Source organism: Bos taurus, chromosome 5, assembly GCF_002263795.3.
Source record: "Bos taurus isolate L1 Dominette 01449 registration number 42190680 breed Hereford chromosome 5, ARS-UCD2.0, whole genome shotgun sequence".
NCBI classification, from domain to species: Eukaryota; Metazoa; Chordata; class Mammalia; order Artiodactyla; family Bovidae; genus Bos; species Bos taurus.
In genome coordinates, this window is record NC_037332.1 from 19,008,980 (window position 1) to 19,027,872 (window position 18,893).

At 39.5% G+C, this 18,893-nt stretch overlaps 1 long non-coding RNA gene across 3 annotated transcripts; it reads left to right on the plus strand.

The window, feature by feature from the left end:
• Positions 1 to 259: 259 nt before the first annotated feature.
• Positions 260 to 7,829, plus strand: LOC107132456 (uncharacterized). 3 transcript variants are annotated; one of them, XR_009494456.1, is made up of 4 exons: positions 260 to 4,971; positions 5,196 to 5,309; positions 6,862 to 7,165; positions 7,487 to 7,829. It is a non-coding gene; the product is annotated as an uncharacterized lncRNA (long non-coding RNA). The 3 variants fall into 3 exon arrangements; XR_009494458.1 differs by having other exon boundaries at positions 5,200 to 5,309; XR_009494457.1 differs by lacking the exon at positions 5,196 to 5,309 and having other exon boundaries at positions 261 to 4,971; positions 7,487 to 7,828.
• The last annotated feature ends 11,064 nt before the right edge of the window (positions 7,830 to 18,893 follow it).

The window sequence follows — 18,893 nt, forward strand, 5'->3', positions numbered from 1 at the left end:
CTGTGCAGAGGGCTTCATCTGAATGTTGCACACACACTTCCATAGTCAATTAACTTAGTGCTGATGGAAGGGTTTTGCTCTTTATTCTAACCTAAGCATTTTCTTTGATTAAAAAGAAGGGCCTAGTACACTCAATTCATTTTCCTGGGACTAATGAAAGAGCATCCATCAAAGAAAAGGGTCTCTAAATGTTTGACTCCAGGTTATCGACCTCAGATGCCTAAGAATGCTTCCCTGAAGAGGTCAGGAGAAATGCTAGGAAGCACAGATAAGGATGAGAAGATCCTGCCCAGAGAGAAAGCATAGCCTCCTCCACTGCAAGTGCCCTGGTCCTCTGACCATGGCAAATTTGCTGGGGCGCTGTAGGAAAATCACTGGTCTCTGTGTAGGGTAAGCTACAAAGCCTTCAATGGGAAACAAGTTTATACCATCCCTCTCCTTCATAGGAGGTAACTTTGAACGATCCAAGAAACCCAGATGTTTTGAAGTCTAACAAGCTGACTGTTAAATTTCACATTTGTATATACAAGCTGTAGAATCTGGACAAGCTTCCTCTCCTTTCAAAGCCTCAGCTTCAACCTCTCTGCTATAAAATTCATAACAGCGACTTTGTGGCGTTGCCAAGAGACTGCAAACGAAACAAGGACGCTGACTGCCCAGTTATGCGCAAGCTTCGGAGTAGGCACACTTTCAGAAAACTGTTGGTTCCCACCACTTCCCCCATGACAAAGAAGATCACGGGGAAGCATAAGCCCTCGGGCACCTGGTGGGAAATGAGGAACTGAAAGGCATGGAGGGAGCGTAAGAGGAAATGGAGAGGGTGACGCGGACCCTCTGGGCCAGCACCATCCCCACCCCCTCCCGTTTCACCAGGCCCGGCCCAATCTCACGTGGAAATAAAGGATAAGATATCAGCCTGTCAGACAGAAAGTACAAATTCAGTGCATCTGACTCAGAAGCTGAACAAAGCTGCCCAGAGCAGATAATAAATATAATCATCCTGATCTAATCCAGAAACCTCCGGCTTCAATCGCTCCGGGCTGAGAGGTTCTCTTGCGGTTGGAAGGAAACCCACTCTGGCCAACATGTGACTGTTGCTAATCTTTTTCTAATCTTCGTGTCAGACATGATCTTTTCATGAGTGAGGTTTTGGGGGTATTGTTTTATTTCTGAAGATGGCTTATGAAGGGAGGTCTCTTCTAGCCTTTGGAAAAACAGAAATATTCAGCAAAAACTGGTCAATGTGCTGTGTTCCTCTTCATCCTCAACGTCTGAGCTCTTTCTATAAATATTTGTTGATCTGTAATTGGTCAACAAATATTTATTAAACCCTGAGAATATTTGCTGTGTCAGGCACTGTGAGACAGAGAAGTGGAGGGTGTGGATTTCACTCTCAAGGAACTTGTAACCAGCTCAGGCACAGGAGACCTACTCCCACCCTACCCCACCCCCAAGTGATAACTGGCCAATGGGACAAAACAAAAATATCTCTCAAGTGACAGCATGCAAGAGTGCCTCCTGCCCCAGACAGTTGTCATGAAGCTCAAATATAGTGATGCATAGGAAGCACCTAGGAGGAACGTGTGTGTTTAACAAATTAATTTTTCCCTCCCCCTAGAAGAAAATCTAGGAAAGAAAAAATGCCAAAGACAAGGCAACAGAGTGTCACAAAGAGGAGGTCATCAACATCAAATGCTGCTGAGATATTCTGACAAAAAGGAAGTCACAGCTGACCTTTTGGAGAACTGTTTTTGGAGTGCGATGAAGATCAAAGTCAGTTAACTGCAAGCAGTTAGGAAATGAAGGCATATCTCAAAAGTGTAGCCAATAGGCATAAACAACACCTTTGAGAGATTTGGGTGGGAAAAGGAAGAGAGAAAACCATAGGATCTAATGATGGGCGTTCTGTTTCTTTTTTACAACACAAAGTTCTGTTCAAAAGATTTCGCCATGAAAGGGGAAAAAAAATTAAAAATTCTAGAATCTCCTGCAGCCCTAATATGAAGCCAGCAAGATAACCCCATGGCCCTGTGCCTCCAAGGAACTCAAAGGCAGGTAGAATCACTTTCTTTTTCTTTTTTCCTTTTTAATCAAAAGATTTTAAAATAAACATAGCGTTTCCAAAATTTTTTTCCAAAAATAAATAACCTTGTCTCTTCCATTAGCATTCTACACAGCAAAGCAAAAGAAGATAGAGGTTGGGAATTCCTTGAGGTTAGGACTCCATGAGCTTCCACTGCCAAGGACACAGGTTCGCTCTCTAGTTGGGGAACTGAAATCCTACAAATTGTGCAGCCAAAAAAAAAGATGATAGAGGTTAATTAAATTTAACTTTAAGAAAATTACAGAAATTTTGTCTAGGATCTTGTATCTCTGTTAAAGTTATTAACAGTTAGTTTATACTTTGTAATAAACATTGACATATTATATTGGCTTTTTATATTGCTCATATCACTGAGTAAATATTATAGGAAATATAAGGTTGTTCATGGCAAGCCTTTTGCCCTCTGGAGACTTCGATTCAATAAAGACAACAGAAAATATATAAGTAACTCATGTAAAAAAGGACACTGTGACCAGTTTAATAAAGGGCTAACGATATTTGGAGGAGAAAGGAGAAAAAAGTGGAAGTTGGACTGGGATAGCTGAGTTTTCTTGGAAGAAAGATGGATTTAAGTTGGATTTTAAAGAAAGCATAGGAATCTGAGAGCGGATTTGACAGGGACAAAGAAGCAGGAGGAGGTGCAATTCCACTGGATTCTAGGCAAGAAGAAGGAATGAACAAAACCGAAGATAGCTATAAACAAAAGACCATATGAAACAGCCTAAAGAGACAGGCAAAGTATCCACTGCACCAGAATGGACCTGACTAAATTCAAGCCTCTAGATGGAAGATCCATACCTCCAGGTCCAATTCATTATTTTGTTATTACTCATGGTACTATTTCCTAACCTCAGTCTTTCAGCTCTAGGGTCTATTTTTTTCCCATTGTACTCCTACAGCAGAAAGAGGAAATAACTCATCCAGCGGTGGGGATTTCTTAGCAGGGTTTGAAGAGAGATGCTGAGGATGGCTGACTCTGCCAAAATGTTTCCTTTTTCTCTTGCTGTTTGTCAGATATTACTGTTGAGCAACCCTGGTGAGTGTCATCAACATGCAATCTCAACTGGTTTATCTTCCTTCACTCACTCAAACTCAGCCCTTTGCCTCTTTTTTTTTTTTTCCCCTAGCTCATTTAGAGTTTCACAACCTCTTACCTTTAACTGCTGAGTAAGTGCAAAACATTTGTGTGTCTGGCATCAGATACGACAGTCTCCAAGAAAAAGGATTCACAGTCACAGAGATAGCCAAGGCTACCCTATTATGCCTTAATATTTTGCTTTGCCATCATTTCATTTTAAAAGTTCATTTCTATTTTTCTCACAGAGTCAGTTTCCAAATAACAAATTTCCATGGCTGTCTTTTCCTCCATGTCCCTTCCTTTAGAAATGTGCATGACTGTAGAAACCTTACGAGCGCCACTCCTGCTGTCAGTTTCTGCTGAGACGCATAAAAAATGTCCACACCAATAAACCATTGATGTGAGTACAGGTGATGGAATATTTGGGACTAATGAAATCCTAAAATGGAATTTCAGTCCCACAGATAGAGGAAATTAACTTCATTTGTAGGTCAAAAGTTTATACAAGCGTCCTTGAGGTAGGGACACCATGGTTCCTGGCTCTCCCCCAGCTAACACAGGACTGGAGTCTTTATAATCTATCCCCAAGTCAACCTGACTTTCCTTGGATGAGCCAAGAAAATTTTGTTTCCTCCTGTCCCAGTTTCTCTCCTCTACCTCCATCTAGACAGGAAGAAAAAGGGTTTGGGTTTTGACAGAGGTTTCTGGAGCGGAATTGTAGATCTAATTGTTAAACAAATATATATGGTCTGAGCCTAATGAAAGAAATGACTGTGCTTACAATGGCTAAATAAAACAGGTAAGAAAAAGGAGGTGGTGTGTTAATACATTCAACAGTCCATAGCTTCTATTGACCCTGCCACTCCACACCTGTACCTGGAATCCTAAACTTGGGGGGCAACAAGCATTCTTTAAAGCATTCAGTTAAACTAGGAAGGACCATAAATGAAGCATGAAAAAGTTTCTAAGGGCCTGCCTCCTATCCCTGAATACAGGCTCCATTCAACCTATCTTTTAAAATAAATATTTAATATAAATATCTTCTCCTGCCCGCAAATCCCCAAAGGGTCAAATCCTAGGAAGTCACTTGTTGTCTCTGTCAACATACAAAGGAAGCACCTGCTGGAAGATGTTTCCTGCTCGAGGCCATCCTTGCTTCCAAGTTTGCTGCTATATCCACAAAGCCTTAGCACCTGGAGCTTAGTAGGAATTCACTATTTGTTGAGTATCAAATGAATTAACGAATCAAAAGCTCTCATTGTTGTCCTTTTAACTGCCTGCTGCTGATGCTGCTGTTCAGTCACTAAGTTGTGTCCTAGTCTTTGCGACTCCATGGACTGTAGCCCGCCAGGCTCCTCTGTCCATGGGATTTCCCAGGCAAGAATACTGGAGGGGGTTGCCATTTCTTTATCCAATGGAACCTTCTGGACCCAGGGATTGAACCCACATCTCCTGCTTAGCAGGCGTCTCCTGCTTGGCAGGCGGATTCTTTACCACTGAGCCACCACACAGAAACTTTTAACCTTGCCGCAAATCAATCTTGTCATAATCACCAGTCTCTGTACTCTGAATCTCTGCCATTTGCTTCCTTTTAGGCTCCCATGTATTTCAAACCTTTGGAGTTTTAGCCTGGATTTGGCCCACAGGCACCAAGCAGACCAGAAACTTTACAGTTGTCTTGGAATAAGAATTACAATGACTTCAACACTTCACTACCTGGCTTATCTTGGCTCTTGCAGTCCTAAATTCCAGAGCTACGTTGACAGAAATCCATGCATAGCACAATGAGGTAAATGAGTGAAAATGTGAAGGGTTACCAAATGTCATAGCACGCCTCCAAAGATCTCCCAGTGTCCTCTGCCCTTAGTGCATGCTTCTAACAAGTTGAATACTATAGAACTGATATATCACTTTCAAGATTTAGTTATAAAAGACTGCTGATTTCTCTCTCTCTCTCTCTCTCTCTCTCTCTCTCTCTCTCTCTCTCTGTTAAATCACCTGCTCTGGGGGAAGCCAGCTTCATGTGGACCAGCTCAGTGAAGAAGCCCATGTGGCAAAGAACTAAGGCCTCCAAATCAAAAGCCGCTAAAAAATACTAAGAAACTCAGTCTGCCAGCAACCCCCTGGGTGAGCTTCGAAGTAGATTCTGTAGATGACTGTGGTCCTGGTCAATAGTTTGACTGCAATCTTTACAGGAGACGTTAAGCTAAAATCACCCAGCTATGGCAGCCAGATCTCTGACCCACAGTGTATATGTTTACTGTTTTAAGCTCCCAGGTTTTGAGCTTATCTGTTCATAGAACAGATTACTAATACATTGAATGTGGGTCAGTACACACTTTCTTGGTTTCTTTGTTCTTTGACCACCCCATTTGGCATGTAGGATCCTAATTCCCTGACCAGGGATCAAACCTGCACCCCCTGCAGTGGAAGCCTAGAGTCTTAACTGCTGGACTGCCTGCAAAGAACCAATAAATACTATCTTAAGGGGCAGATAGAAAACATTTGGGAATGTGCAGGCCATACAATGCTGCCATTGTAGCCCAAAAGGAGTCATAGACAATGTATAAAGCACTATGGCTTCCTAAGTGGCACAGTTGGTAAAGAATCCACCTGCCAATGCAGGAGACACAAGAGATGTGGGTTTGATCCCTGTGTCAGGAAGATCTGCTGGAGAAAGGAATGGCAACCCACTCCAGTATCCTGGTCTGGAAAATTCCATGGATAGAGGACCCCCATGGGCTACAATATATGGGGTAGCAAAGACTCAGACATGACTGAGCTACTCTGATACTCTCCAATACAGTGCTATACTCCTATAAAAAGCCATCAGCCAGCTAGTAGGCTCTAATGTGCCAACCTCTGCAAAAAATCAATGGATTTTCGATCTTTCTGACTTCAAATATCTCATTGTCCTGTAGCTACCCTATCAGGAGACAAGCATGGCCAGTCTAGATCAGAGTTTCTTCTATGGTGTGAAGGGAATACCCTTCCCCATTATTTTTTTAATTACCTTTTTTTAAAAACTGAGGTTGGTGCTTTGGGGAAAGGAAATTAAGATGTACGGAAAGTCCCTTCTGGAGTTGAAAAGAAAGAAAAATCCAGATCCTTTTGTCCAAGGAAAATTTATCCAAGGAAGAATAAATTTGTCCAAGGAAGAATAAAGGGAGGCAGTGTGACATTAGATGACCCAATTCCACAACGCTTAGACAAACACGGTACATAGAGATGGGGGAAAATACATCCAGATAAGCACAAGAATCCCAAGAACTTCAGAACTGGTCACCCAACTGCCTGGAGGTTTCAGAAAGCCTCTGAAAGAAGCCTCAAAGTCTCTGAAAGAAACTTTGAGCCATTTTGACCAAAATGGTCCAAGATTGCTCGCACAACACTGATTAAAGGAGCCTGAAATATGGTTTATAGCCTCCCATGTATTAAGCACAGTTTACAGAAGACACAAAAGTTCTCACATGGCCCCCAGAAGTTGCAGAACTGCTAAGAAGATCACTTGGTCAGCAGAGTCCAGGGCTGATTAAGGATGAGATCTCAATGACTGGAGCCAATGGCAGTGTCTAGAGTAGGCAGCAAAGGAAGAAACTATATTTTTACTTCTTTTTCCTCTCTGAAAAGGAGTCTCTCTGAATCTAATTTTTCTTCCCCCAAATCACCATTCCCCTAGGGAATGCCCAAAGTTCGGGAGGGCCAGCAACAACACCAGCACATTTAGCAGAGGCCAACAAGCAACTGCCGTCTATGGGGTCGCACAGAGTCGGACACGACTGAAGCGACTTAGCAGCAGCAGCAGCAAGCAGAGATTAGTGGGGACTGATCCATAATGAAAGGCTTCTCCTGGGGAAACCACCTGTCCCCCATTCCCAAGAAGATACATGAGCCCCCTTCTACTCCACTGGCCTAGAGTCACCTTGGGAAGAACAGAGAAAAGAAGAGGAAATCTGGGAGAGCAATCATTTACCCAGAAGAGAGTAAGTGACCTCAACATACAACTGTTTTTAAATCAGAAGTGGTTGAGATACTTATACTTAAAAAGGTTACATTGTTTTCTCCCCATCCAAAGAGATAAGCTGTTCATGAGAAAGTTTGTCTCAACTATTAGGTGACTCTTTTATTGTTGCCGTAACAAATTACAATGAACATGTTGTGGCTTAAACCCACACAAGCTTGTTACCTTGTATTTCTGTGGGTCAGAAATTCATCATGGCTCTCACTGGGCTAAAATCAAGGTATTAGAGGCTATTTCTTTTCTGGAGACTCTGAGGAAGAATCTCTTTGCTTTCATTTTCCAGCTTCTAGAAATGGCTTGCATTCTTTGACTCCTGGCTCCCTTTTCCCATCTTCAAAGCCAGCAATCTAGCATCTCCTTGACCATGTGTCCATCATCACTTCCCATCCAACCTGGAAATGTCCTTCACTTTTATGAATTCATATGATTAACTGGACCCACCTACCATGTAAGGTAACATATGCAAAGATTCTAGTCTACCAGGATAATATTTACTATTAAGAATAACACTTGCTATAAATTATGCATACTCTAAATGCCTTAATAACACCATTATTATAAACATTAATGTGTATATTGCTTGAGTTTTGTGCTTTTTTTTGCTAGAGTACTTGTTTTTTGTCTTGGGGCCTTTTTGTTTGTTTGTTTAGTTTTCAAGAAGATTATTATCTAAATTTGAATCCCTATAATAAGGATTATTATTATTATTCTTTTTGCTGCTGCTGCTAAGTCACTTCAGTCGTATCCGACTCTGTGCGACCCCATAGATGGAAGCCCACTAGGCTCCCCTGTCCCTGGGATTCTCCAGGCAAGAACACTGGAGTGGGTTGCCATTTCCTTCTCCAATTATTCTTTTTAGCCATCTCTTATTACTAGAATTTTCAGAAAAGGTGTTCAATGATCAACTATAATTCAAAGAAAACACATCCATGTTGCCTATGATTGCCTTATCTCAAATAAGTTTTTCAATATAGGATTTCCCAGAAGTTAGATCACTCTACAAAACAATGTTCCAGATATACCAAAAGAAGCAACATATCTGGCAGTGAGCATGTCTAGGAATTATTTTGGAGAAATTAAGTGTTTGGGGTTTAGGATAGTTGTGGTTATCACTGATGTCATGTATATTGATAGAGCTATACTTTTTTGAGATCTTACAGCCACTGAAAATAAGCCCACTTTATAAAACATTCAGCTTATGTTTCATGCCTTTTTGAGCACTGAAAGGATACTTTTGAGTCTTCTTCCAAAGCTTTCTTTCCAGGCAACCTTTCATCCATTCCACAGAAACTATTAATTCTATAGAAACTTCCCTCAGAAGGAGGGAAAGGACTAAAACATTACACTTTTTAATTCTCAACTATATTTCCACAACTTTTCATCTTCTCTTCTGTCTGGTCACCTGAAGACATAGAGAAAACAGCACAGTCTGATCATTTGACAAAACTAGCCACTACAATGAATGAGTATGTGGACTTTTATCCTATATAAAATACCTTCAAGTAGCTAAACTAAACATGGACATAATAAAAGAGGAAGATTATAAAAGAGCATGTAAAATGTAAAATTAAATGCTGTGGAAATGTCAAGGAAGGAGACACGGTCCACCTGGGTAGAAATAGGAAAGTTTAATACAAGGATGTGGCATTGGACCTGAGCCATAACCAGTCAGGAGGCTGTGATGATTGAGAAGAAGGGTATACTAGTCATTAGCATCAGCGATATTAATTCTCAATTTTGTGGAGAATCAGAAACAACACACCAGCCCTTATTTGTAGCAAAGTTAGCAGATACAGATTGTAATGAGCACATAGAGTAGTAGGAAGAGCACAAGGTTTGGACATAAAAAGACAAGGAAATTGAGGCGTAAAGTCCAGTCACCACGTGGGCACTTACAATTTTATTACCTTAGAGATATCACTTAACCTTCTGGAGCTTCACTGAAACACTCTATAAACATTCAAAGAAGAAAAATAAGTTGGCAGCATTGTTTGTATTTGTAACCAAGAAGCTTAGCTCCTAAGAGAACATCTCACATTTGAAATGAAATGTTAATTATTTTATTATTATAAAGTTTCTCCACGGCAAAGATACCACAAATGTAAGATGTAAGTACTTCCTTATATGTAGATAAATTTCCTCTTCTAAGATTACTCTGCATTTAACTTCTAAATTCTCTTTCTAAAATTAACTCTGGGATCTGGAGACTAGAATAATAGAAATCTCACATGACATTTTTCCAGGAGCAAGCTACTGAAAAACTGCTAAATATAGAAAATATAAAGAGGAGGGATGTGGAAAATTATGGACATATAGGAAATTATGGCCATAAAATTTCAATGTCACATTGCAAAATGCAAAATGCCAGAATTTCCTATAAAGCTTAATTTTATTTGTTTCATGGAGAGAGATTTTGGAAAGCTGGATTTTAGAAAATCCTCATATTCTGGCCAACTATCTCCAATTATGCTGGAACTTCAGTATCTGTCCCCACACTGGAGATGTATCATTATCTAAACAATCATTTCCATTTCACAGAAATCCCAGCACTGTTTTTCTAACAATTGAGCCATAACAGTGCTGTTCCCATGGTTACCAAGAGTTCTAATTTCAGTTCCTCAATATGCATTTTATCATGTAAGATTGTACAATGCTTCAGAATAGGCCACTCTTAGTTCCACGTGCTTTGTCTGTTATTTTTCTCCAAGTTTCTCACACCCAATCCCCATTTAAGCTTCCTGTTTTGCTCATTTTTTGACTAGATAAAGTTTATGTAGCCAACTATAGAGTGATCATGTTTCTAGCCAATAAATTCAAAGCAATGGAGCAAAGTTCAGGGACAGGCATTGGACAAAGATTAGAAAACTCTGCTTCTCATCACTCTCCATGGCCCTAGATTTGAGCACCATAATTATGATGGTTAGGAAAAGAGCAACACAAACCCCTAACTAGTGTCCTCAGTGATTCTGTGATTCCAAGCAGATTTTATCTGCTTGAATTTCTCAACAGCAAAAGAATTTGGTGCTCAGAGCTTTGAAAAGTACTTTCCCTGGAGATTGGTATCTTGCACAAGAGCCATAGAATGATCTTCAGAGGTCCTCATCAAGTGCCTGAAATTCTGTGTGTGGCAGAGGGGGTGGGGGTGCGGCTGGGATGCATGCCCTTATCACTTCACTTGGCTGAAGGAATTCACTTTAATGAAGAAAAGATCCATAGCCTTCATCAGATTCTCAGAAACATATGTACAGCAAAGATGTTTAAAGAGCACCTCTCTTGGACAAGATGTCTGTTTTAGTGAAGAGTTCTGAAGGAGCTCTTTACTCCCTCAGGGAGTAAAGTTGTTAATAAAAATAGTTGTGGCAAAATAATCTTCAGTCACTGTGAGGGTTTTAAAATTTGGCAGAAAATTTTTGGAAAACCAATATGGAAATGTGTACCAAGACCCACAAAGATATCATTCCTCTTAGATTCAGTTATTGAGCTGTGAGGAATATATTTTCTAGGAAAAAAATCAAGAAAGGCAAAAAAAGTAAGTAAATGTTTATTTTGATATTATGAACGACAGAAAAAAATTAGAATCCAACATTAGAGACTGAGTCAATAATGTGACATCAACACAATGATACATTATAAAGCCATAACTACAGCTATCCTATAGGAAAAACTAAAATATTTATGATGAAACATTAAATGAAATCAGAAAGAAACTTTATGTATAATATGGATAAAATTATGACAAAATATATACAATTTTCAAGTTAGTTGTACTAAAGTAATGTAATTTTGAGTGATTTTGTTATTTTAAAATCCTCCCAAATTTTAATATCCTATTAAGTAAATGTTGAATTAAAAATAAAACAGAGATTTATGTTTAAACACAGCAATTTGGACATACATCTTGATTTTCATTCATTTCCCACACTTGACTAAAAAGACTGAAGATATGAAAAAAAGATATAAATCTACAAGGAAAATGAAAACAGAAGGAAATGACAGCATCAAAATTTTGGAATCTATAAAACCAACAAATGAGGATATCTATCAAAAAGGGGAAAAAGTAAACATACACCGACAATGTAGTAAGATCAGGGATAAGGTTATTTAAATCAGAGAGCTCTGGAATGTTTCAAAATTGAAGACATCATTTACCTCTAAAAGAGATGTGATATCCCTTACATCTATCTAAAAGAATGTGCCTGAAACAGGTTCATACTTGAAAGCAATTCTGAGATCAAAAGCCAGAAGCAATTAGACCCACTCTTTGCCCAGATTCAAGGGCTTTGCATGTGTCATGGTGGTAAAGCATCTGCCTGCCAATGCAGGAGACTTGGGTTCAATCCTTGGGTTGCAAAGATCCCCTGGAGAAGGAAATGGCAACCCATTCCAGTATTCTTGCCTGGAAAATTCCATGAACAGAGGAATCTGGCAGGCTACAGTCCATCAGGCTGCAAAGAGCTGGACACAGCTGAGCACACATGCATCTTGCCCAGATTCACCACTTCCAACATACTCGGCCAGAGAACTTTCTCTTCCTCACCCAAAAAGGGGGGGAAAAAGGCATTTTTCTCCCCTGAAACAGGGGGATCTCATATCCTGAACACTGAAGGCAAAAATAATGCACTGAAAATAAAACATTTAAGTCACAACAGACATACTAAATAATGAGATCCCTCCCTTTTTCCTCACTCAGCTCCCAGAATGCACTGAAAGTCAGCCTAGACCCGTGGGAGGAAATCTGAAGATCACCAGTCTATGAGAAAAGACCTACAGATACTGATGGTTGTGGATGCCCCAGTGAAACAACCTCATGCAATCATGCTGGAATAAAGCCCTTAGGAGCTCACAGACAGTCATTTAATGCATCAAATTTAAGTATGAGTGGATGTCCGGAGGACATAAGACATTTGAGGAAAACCTTGAGTAAGAGGGGCAATAACTAAAACAACAGTAAAAGAAACTGGGAGGGATGAGACAGGGTAGAAACAGAAAAATTCTTCTCCAAATAAATTGCTATCTCCAGAGAGATGGGAGAAGATAATCCAGCTAGGGAACAAAATCCAGCTAGGGAACAAAATCCAGCTAGGGAACAAAATCCAGCTACGGAACAAAATCCAAATTTAAATACATGTTATCTTTAGTGGAACATTAAGAATACAAGAAAGAGTCTTTGAAAATAAAAATGTTATATCAGAAATTTAAATGCAATAGGAAGAGTAGAGAGTAAACTGGAGATTGCAATCTGCAAGTAAAACAAAAGTCAGAGTTAGAAAACAGGAAAAACCAAATAGAAGGTCCAACATTTAACCAACAGAAGCTCTAGATAAAAAGAGTAGAAAAAAACAAACAGCAAGATTTTATCTTAGAAATAATCCAAGAAAAGTTTCCGAGAACTGAACTTGAAAGTGCCTACCAGATTCTTAATATAATGAATGAAGAAAAATACACATCAAGGTGTAAGATCATGAACTTTCAAAATACCAAAAATGAAAATATCTTAGATCTTCTCAGATCATAAAAAAAGTAGATCAGAAGCCAAGAATCAAAATTATGTCATACTTAATTTCCCAGTGGCAATCCTGGTGGTAAAGTAATGCTTTGAAAATTCTGAGAAAAATGGCACCCAATATTACAGTCTGTATCCAGACAAATTATCCATCAAGAGTGGGAATAGATTAAAAATATTTCGGACATGAAAAGTCTCAAAAAAAAAATTGTGCTCCTGGGACTTCCCTGGTGGTTCAGTGGTTGAAAATTGTCTTCTAATGCAGGGGACATGTGTTGACTCCCTGGTCAGGGAACTGGGATCTCACATGTTACACAGAAACTAAGCATATTACATTACTTTGCCAACAAAGGTCCATCTAGTCCAGGAGTTGGTGATGGACAGGGAGGCCTGGCGTGCTGCGATTCATGGGGTCGCAAAGAGTCGGACACGACTGAGCGACTGATCTGATCTGATGGTTTTTCCAGTAGTCATGTATGGATGTGAGAGTTGGACTATAAAGAAAGCTGAGCGCCAAAGAATTGATGCTTTTGACCTGTGGTGTTGGAGAAGACTCTTGAGAGTCCCTTGGACTGCAAGGAGGTCCAACCCGTCCATCCTAAAGGAGATCAGGAGTTCACTGGAAGGTCTGATGTTGAAGCTGAAACTCCAATATTTTGGCCACCTGATTCAAAGAACTGACTCATTTGAAAAGACCCTGGTGCTGGGAAAGATTGAAGGTGGGAGGAGAAGGGAACAACAGAGGATGAGATGGTTGGATGGCATCACCGACTCAGTGGACATGAGTTTGGGTAAACTCCGGGAGTTGGTGATGGAGAAGGAGGCCTGGCGTGCTGCAGTCCATGGGGTCACAAAGAGTTGGACACGATGGAGCAACTAAACTGAACTGAAGCCCATGCATTGCAACTACTGACCACCCACACCAAATTGGAAGATCCCATGAGCCACAATGAGGGTCCTGTGTGCTGCAAAGAAGACCTGATGCAGCCAAAAATAAGTAAATAAAAAAATATTTTTTAATGTTCTCCCATGATCCTTTTCCCTGGAACTAGTAGAGAAGGGTAAACCAGAAAGAGAAATCAGGAGATGGAAACCAGGAAGCAGTCTTTAACACAGGACAGAATTAAAGGGAATTTCCATCATGATGATGAAGGGAGGGCCCAAAAAACACCACCATAGCTGGACTAGAGAGCATCAAGTCTACCCATCCAGGAGGGATAACTCCAATGCTATGTTTTTAATGGAAATATAGTTGATTTGCAGTATTATATTAGTTTCAAGTGTACAGCCAAGTGATAATTTAATAAATCATTTGATATGTTTGAATGCATTGGAGGAGATTCCTGCCAAAAGTTTTGCATTGAGCTGTGATAGGTATTTAGAAAATTAAACAAAAGAAAAAGAGCTAGACAAGGATACTCCAAGGGCGGGGGGGGGGGGGCGGAAATATATATATATATATGAAAATTAGAGTATGCTAAATAGTTCATCTGCAAATAAAATCTGTATAGTTATAAACACTGAATTTTGAATTAATCAAATGGAATGATAAGAGTATATCTGGGAAATGGGAAAGGAAAAGTGTTTTGGTAAAGAGGAAAGAGAGGCATGTATTACAAAATTAAATCCTTGGCTTCAGAGTAAGAAATTAATACATATTATAGTATCCAAAGTGGAAAAAAAAGTCAGAGTAAGCATGTTATTTAGAAATGTGGAAGCAACACTAGCAGAAACAAGAAGAATTTAAAATAGAAATAAAAACTGAGGATAGAGAAGAGTTGGGGAGGTTTCTGCTCTTTTTTAAAAGTAAATTTTATTACTGTTTGCTTTTAAGTCAGTTTACATGTATAACTTGCACAGAATGAAAAAAATAAAGTTAAAAGAAGAAAACGATTATGAAAAAGTAAACCTGAGTGCTTTCCTAGACTCAATTTTATAAAAGTTGAGCACTCTAACTGACATTCAAAATTGCAGCTTCCATTAATACTATAAGATGAAACCATAAAAAAATAAAAGAGAGGATAAAATGATTTCCTAGAAAAGGCTCAAAAAGAATTTTCTGAGACTAAAGAACATTGATATTTTGATCAAAAAGTACTGCTAAGTGCCTTGGAAAATGAAGAAAAAACACGCCAGCTTAGACCCTTGTGTTATAAAATTTTATAACACAAAATATAAGGAAAAATCTTAAAAGTTTCTAGATAGAGAAAAATGCAAATGGAAGTAGGCCTGCTATCAGATTTCACATGATCGACTCGAACTTTATTTCTTTCACTCTGTCCTCCCTAGATTGTCTTTGATTTTCCTCCTAACGTTAATGTAAATGTTAATTTTTATTTTTCTACTTAAACAATAATTGCGAAGTCACACATGTAAATATATTAAAAAGTCAACAGTTAAAAAGAGGCTTTAGAAAACAGTAGTCACAATGAAAAAAATGGCTTTAATATTACGGAAAATAATTTTAAGCCTATATAGTTCTATATCTGGCCAAATTAACAGTCAAATATATTAGAGAATAAAAGCATTTCAGATATACAAAGACTCAGAATGTTTATTCACCTCCTCCCGCCCCCCGACCCACCACCATCATCTCTTAGAAACTTACTTAAGGATATTTTCCAGGAAAACAAGGGAGGAAACAAAGAAGAGAGAACTTCAAGCCAGAAATGGGGGACTCATCAACCCCCACCCCCAAAATCAGTCCCTGAATAAAAACTGCAAAACCTTCAATCTAGATAGAGCATAGGGAAGACACCCAGGAAAAATAAGAACATCTTAAATTTGTCACTTTCCTTATTAAGTTGAAAGACCTTGAGGATTTAAGAAAGAGAGACAAAGTAAATTAAAAACTAAGCTCAAAAGGGAGTGAATATATGTACATTTATACCGATTCATATTGTTGTATAGCAGAAACAAACACAACATTGCAAAGCAATTCTCTTTCAATTAAAATTAAAAATAAAAATAAAATAAAACTAAGATGAGTGGAAAATAGTTTTATTTAAGAATGGAAATTAGCATACTGTTTGATACTCTATGAAAAGCTTTTAAAACTATAAAAATGTAAATATCTATTTACAAACTTCAGACACAGCATATACACAGGAAGTGCTGACTTGAAAGAAGCTGAGAGTCAGCAGACATTTAATCCTGTTCAAAATGTCCATATGATGTTAGGTCCATAATGCATTTGGTCCACACCAAAATGTCCTTGACATTTGGTCCTGTTTAGAACATCCATGGCTGTATTTGGTCCATGCCAAATAGTTTTGGACAGGCCAAATATCAAGGCCCTATTGGCATGGACCAAAGGTCTCCACGAACATGTTGCACAGGATCAAATGTCTGAAAGGGAAGCAGAAGATTGAGGCTAAGTCAGAAACAGCCAGTTGAAGGGCCTTGCCTAAATCAACAGAAATGGAGTTGACTTTCCCAGCAGTAGACCACTGAAGAAACCATAGCGACCCACAAAAGAAATGCTATCTCTAAGATATTTTTCATATAATATTTTTCTCAGCATTTTTATATGCCAAGCACTGAACTGAGCACATTACATATACCCATCAATTTAATCTTCACAACAACCCAGTGCTGGCAAGCTAAGTCACTTCAGCTGTGTCCGATTCTTTGCAACGCTATGGACTACAGCCCATCAGGCTCCTCTGTCCATGGGATTCTCTAGGCAAGAATACTGGAGTAGGTTGCCATTTCCTCCTCCAGGGAATCTTCCCAACCCAGGGATCAAACCCACATCTCTTATGTCTCCTGCATTGGCAGGAAGATTCTTTACCACTAGCACCGCCTGGAAAGCCCTAACAACCCAGTGGGAGAGTCTGTTAATATCCCCACATTACAGATTATACAACTAAAGCACAGAGAGGTTAAGTAACTTGGCCAAGGACACACAGTTAGCAACTAGCAGAACTATTTGAATCCACGGACTGTTGTCAAGGTCTTGGCTTTCAATAAGCACACTAAAAAGTCCCCTTAAAAAAGAGGGGACTTTTTTTTATTCATCAACCATACAAAGTCTTCAATACCAAGTTACAACTATCCCAGCCACCAAAGTTCTTGTGAAGGTCCACTTATTTTCTCTACATGTTCCATACAATGCAAACAGACCTGGGATAGCCGGCTAGAGAATGAAACTAGTCCAGATGCCCAGTTGCCCCCAGCTAATACCCAACTGATACAAATTTTACAGAGACCAGAATAATTATACATTTTAAATGACTGCCCCTATTAACTCATGAGTTAAATATATGCTTGTTGTTTCAAGCCACTGAGTTGTTAGGTAACTGATAACAATAGATAATCGATACTCTCTTAATTCCAGATTTCCTCCTGCAGTCACCAAGGGAATAATCAAGAGCTCAATGGAAGTGATAGTAGAGAGGAGGTGTCCAGAGAGTGGTCAATGGTACCTAGAAGCCAGAGCCCCGCCTTCATGATAGATATAGGATCCACAGATTAGCCAAAAACCCACATGGGCAGAGGGCTACCCCAGGGAAGAAAGTCTCCCACTCTACTGTGGGTTTTAGACTGGATCATCCATGAGGGTATTCACCATGCATTTTCATCCAGACTTAGCAGATGACCAGTTAAATAATCAGTCTCAAATTCAAGAGACTCTTTAGTTCCTCTTTGCTTTCTGCCATTAGGGTGGCTCAGTTCAGTTCAGTCACTCAGTCATGTCCAATTCTTTGCGACCCCATGGACTGCAGCATGCCAGGCTTCCCTGTCCATCACCAACCTCCAGAGCTTGTTCAGACTCATATCCATCAAGTCGGTGATGCCATTCAACCATCTCATCCTCTGTCGTCCTCTTCTCCTTCTGCCTTCAATCTTTCCTAGCATTAGGGTCTTTTCCAATGAGTCAGTTCTTCGAATCAGATGGCCAAAGTATTGGATCTTCAGCTTCAGCATAAGTCCTTCCAATGAATATTCAGGATTGATTTACTTTAAGATTGACTGGTTTGATCTCCATGCTATCCAAGGGGCTCCTTAAGAGTCTTCCCCAATACCACAGCTCAAAAGCATCAATTCAAATAAATTAGGGTGGTATCACCTGCCTATATGAGATTATTGATATTTGTCTGGCAATCTTGGATTCCAACTTGTGATTCATCCAGCCTGGCCTTTCATATGGTATACTCTGCATATAAGTTAAATAAGCAGGGTGACAATATAAAGCCTTGTACTCTTCTCTAAATTTGGAACCAGTTCATTGTTCAATGTTCAGTTCTAAATGTTGCTTTTTGACTCGCATACAGGTTTCTCAGGAGACAGGTAAAGTGGTCTGGTACTCCCATCTGTTTAAGAATTTTCCAGTTTGTTGTGATCCACACAGTCAAAGGCTTTAGCATAGTCAATGAAGCAGATGTTTTTCTGGAATCCCCTTGCTTTCTCTTTGATCCAGCAGAGTTGGCAATTTGATCTCTGGCTCCTCTGTCTTTTCTAAACCCAGCTTGTACATCTGGAAGTTCTCAGTTCACATACTGCTGAAGCCTAGCTTGAAGGATTTTGAGCATAACCTTACTAGCATGTGAAATGAGTGCAATTGTGTGGTAGTTTGAGCATTCTTTGGCATTGGAATGAAAACTGACCTTTTCCAGTCCTGTGGCCACTGCTGAGTTTTCCAAATTTGCTGGCATATTGAGTGTAGCACTTTCACAGCATCATTTTTTAGGATTTGAAATAGCTCAACTGGAATTCCATCACTTCCACTAGCTTTGTTAATAGTGATGCTTCCTAAAGCCCACTTGACTTCACATTCCAGGATGTCTTGCTCTAGGTTAGTGACAATATGATCATGCTTATCTGGGTCAATAAGAACTTTCTTGTATCGTTCTGTGAATTCTTGCCACACTTCTTAATTTCTTCTGCTTCTGTTAAGTCCTGAGCTTTCCTGTCCTTTATTGGCCCATTCTCACATGAAATGTTCCCTTGAGGTCTCCAGTTTTCTTGAAGAGATCTCTAGTCTTTCCCATTCTATTGTTTTCGTCTATTTCTTTACATTGTTCACTCAAGAAGGCCTTCTTATCTCTCCTTGCTTTTCTCTGGAACTCTGCATTCAGTTGAATATATCTTTCCCTTTCTCCCTTGCCTTTTGCTTCTCTTCTTTCCTCAGCTATTTGTAAAGCTTCCTCAGACAACCACTTTGCATCCTTGCATTTCTTTTTCT